This window comes from Schistocerca serialis, chromosome 10 (assembly GCF_023864345.2).
Source record: "Schistocerca serialis cubense isolate TAMUIC-IGC-003099 chromosome 10, iqSchSeri2.2, whole genome shotgun sequence".
Taxonomy (NCBI): domain Eukaryota; kingdom Metazoa; phylum Arthropoda; class Insecta; order Orthoptera; family Acrididae; genus Schistocerca; species Schistocerca serialis.
In genome coordinates this window covers 88,503,795-88,507,550 of record NC_064647.1, presented here as the reverse complement: position 1 = coordinate 88,507,550, position 3,756 = coordinate 88,503,795, and the positions used below count along the sequence as shown (strand labels likewise).

At 46.4% G+C, this 3,756-nt stretch overlaps 1 non-coding gene across 1 annotated transcript; it reads left to right on the top strand.

Moving 5' to 3' along the window:
- The first annotated feature begins 2,177 nt into the window (after positions 1–2,177).
- Positions 2,178–2,251, top strand: Trnat-ugu (transfer RNA threonine (anticodon UGU)). Its single transcript has one exon. It is a non-coding gene; the product is annotated as a tRNA-Thr (tRNA).
- Positions 2,252–3,756: the final 1,505 nt, after the last annotated feature.

The window sequence follows — 3,756 nt, the reverse complement described above, 5'->3', positions numbered from 1 at the left end:
GGCATGCAGGTCTGTAATGTCCTTAGGTTAGTTAGGTTTAAGTAGTTCTAAGTCTAGGGGATTGATGACCTCAGATGTTAAGTCCCATAGTGCTTAGAGCCATTTGAACCATTTCTTTCGATTTGTGAAGGGCGCAATTTTAGATTTCTGGACGTTTACAGAAAGATGTCGATCTCTGCAACAATTTGAAGTCTTATCAAACTCTGACTGAATATTTATGCAGGTCTTTGCAGAAAATATTTCATTGCAGATAACTGCATCATCTGCAAAAAGCCTGAGGTTACTACTAACACTGTCCTCAAGTTCATTAACATACAACACGAACAGAGAGGGTCCCAACACACTTCTCTGGGGCACACCTGTACTTCTGCATCCAAGATAACATGCTGCATCCCACGAAGTCCTCAACCTGTTCACAAAGACAAAATTATAACGCTGCAATTTATTGGGACGTCGACTGCTCATTTTCTTTTGGGATATTTCGAACTTGCGTGTTCGCTATTTCTTTGCCTTACAGGTTCTAGGCGCTACAGTCTGGGACCGCGTGACCGCTAGGGTCGCAGGTTCGAATCCTGCCGCGGGCATGGATGTGTATGATGTCCTTAGGTTAGTTAGGTTTAAGTAGTTCTAAGTTCTAGGGGACTGATGACCACAGATATTATGTCCCATAGTGCTCAGAGCCATTTGAACCATTTTTTTTTTTTGCCTTACAAATAAAGTAACATGTATCATTGCAACAAGTCGTCGCATAGTGGGAGGAATGAATTGTCTCTTTAGATTTCCACATTACAACAGGCTGTATTTCACAAGGTGCAGCTTGTAGCCTGGGCAGCTCTTCGCGAACCTTCCCTAGCCACGCCCTTGAGATCAATAGAAGCAGACGCCGACGCGAGATGCTTCCGTTCTAGGTAGCGGTGACCTATTTCTAGGCGAATTTCACAAACAGTCTTCGGAAAGCAAAACCAGTTGCAACGAAACGGTTTCCCTAAAATGCTGGATCTATTTACCCTTTGTGTGTTCGTACTGAGAGGGCTTTTCTTTGCGTGTGGAGGGGGGCCTTTAATCAGCTGTTTGACACTGCGCCAGCTGGTATTGATTGCAGGCGCGCATCTGTCCTCAGGGCGCAGGACGCACGGCCGGGCCAATGCAGTCCCCGCGGACGCTATATAAGGCCGGCTGCAGCGCCGGAGCTGCACAGACCACGTCTGCGGCCGCGGCGGCGACGATGACGATGACGATGACGGTGGCGGTGACGTCAGCAGCCCCGCCCTGCAGCCACGGTGAGTCGGCGGCTCCGGCCTACCCCAAGCAGCTCGCTCGCGCCTGCCTGTCCCCACACGCAACAGGTTCTGGTCCACTGTTAAATGCGCTGATGCTGCAGAACACCGCGAAGTCAATGGCAGGCGCCTTCTCCCAACGTACCAATCATTAGGGCGATTCTTTTTCCTGAAATGTCCTCGCGTTGTCAGCCGAGTCGTAGCGACGTGTCCTCGTTACGTTTCGACGAGTTTTCTACCTGCAATCTTCAGGCCAAGTCTGTAGATGACGAGTACGAAACTCGTCGAAACATTGCGACAATACGACGGCTGACAACCCGAGGAGATTTCGTCGAAATTATTAGGGCTTCTTCCTATTCCATCGGCGTACAGAGAGGGGCAAAAATGCTTGCTTAAACGCCTCTTTGCCCTCTGTAATTACTCTAAAACGGCGCAGGATATCGGGTTAACCCTAGCAGTACCAACGTGTTTTCCGTAACGTGTATTGCCAGAGGAGTTCGGGCGCTTTATAGCCACCACAAAAAATTAAAAAAAAATCATTAATTGTTGTTAACTTTTATTAATAACATGCTTTTTATAGTTACTGATGTATAAATAGACTATATATATATATATATATATATATATATATATATATATATATATATGGTATCTGTTCTTTCGGCATGTACATCTTAGTATATATATATAGTTAAGGCTCCCCGGCCACTTGACCATCTTCTTCTTCTGTGCGGATGCACGAAAAGTGCCCGAACTCTTACGGGAATCGGCAACGCACCGCGAGTAATGAGTATAATGGGCGGGGGCACTACGAATGTAGTGCGGGACAACACGTTGAGAATGTGGATGTCGCGGGAGGCCTGCCAGAGATAAGTCCCTGCAGTCGCACTATCCTCTGTGTCCTCGGTGGCTCAGATGGATAGAGCGTCTGCCCTGTAAGCAGGAGATCCCGGGTTCGAGTCCCGGTCGGGGCACACATTTTCATCTGTCCCCGCTGACGTATGTCAACGCCTGTAAGCAGCTAAGGGTAGTCTCCAGAACCTGAAAATATGCTTTAGCACAATCTTAGCAATGCCAATGCATTTCCTGTAATGTGTACATTGTAGCGGGAAGAGCTTTATGACCACTGCTAATAAATTTAAAATAATACCACTTATCTGTCGTTGACTTTTGCTCATTAAATAATATTTAAACATATTCAGATGTGTAAGAAGGGTCCTGAATCTGAAAATATGACTATTACACTTGTTGCGAAAAGTCACATTCACTACTAACACCTAAATTTTTTAGGGAAGTTTAACTGAGAAATTTTAAACTATAATATAACCCAGTGTAAGAAATCATTTAAAACAATTAATACTGTTTCAAAATTTTAAAATACAAAGTACGTAGCCGGCCGTGGTGGCCGAGAGGTTCTAGGCGCTACAGCGTGGAACCTCGCGACCGCTACGGTCGCAGATTCGAATCCTGCCTCGGGCACGGATGTGTGTGATGTCAAATGGTTCAAATGGCTCTGAGCACTATGGGACTAAACTGCTGAGGTCATCAGTCCCATAGAACTTAGAACTACTTAAACCTAACTAACCTAAGGACATCACACACATCCATGCCCGAGGCAGGATTCGAACCTGCGACCGTAGCGGTCGCGCGGTTCCAGACTGTAGCGCCTAGAACCGCTCGGCCACACAGGCCGGCTGTGTGATGTCGTTAGGTTCTAAGTTCTAAGGGACTGATGACCTCAGAAGTTAAGTCCCATAGTGCTCAGAGCCATTTGAACAAAGTGCGTGAGTATATTACAATATTTTCGAAAGGTACACATAAAGTAACCTCCACCCCCACCCCCACCCCACTCCTTTGTATTGCGAGGGTTACAGCTGAACTCATCCAAAATCCAAGTGGTACTGTTTGGTCATCCTAGGCTCATTAGCACGAAATATCGGGAATCCTCACCACCTTCCACCCTAAATGGGACAAACATTAAGTTCTCTCCCTCTGCAAAGTGCCTAGGAGTGATGAAAACCTAAACTGGACTGGGTATGAAACTACGGTGTGCAAGAGGGTATCAGCATCTCTCCGTAGCATCTCCACAAAAATGTAAAAAACCCTTTTGGCCTGAAAAAGAAACTGTCACAAACACTTATATTCGCAATTATTACATTTGATTAGTGTCACGTTATCGTACTAAGCCTTTCTCAGGAAATACTATCTCGTATTGCCTGTGCTGTTAAGAAGAACGATGCAAGTTTTTATTTGGACATACATCCTGTACGGAAATTACGAGTACATGATGTGTGTAGGAGTACAGGTTGTGACGCAGGTACGACGACGTATGCGAGTGTGGGTCCGGCTGTCAGTTGTGCAGCGAAAGCCACAGCGGTTACGGCGATGGCTCGCGTAAAGCGGAAAATCCGGGTTAGAGTCCCAGTCTGGCCCAAGTTCTCGTTGTCTTCAGTCCCCTCTGCAGGTGATCGTTATTCGT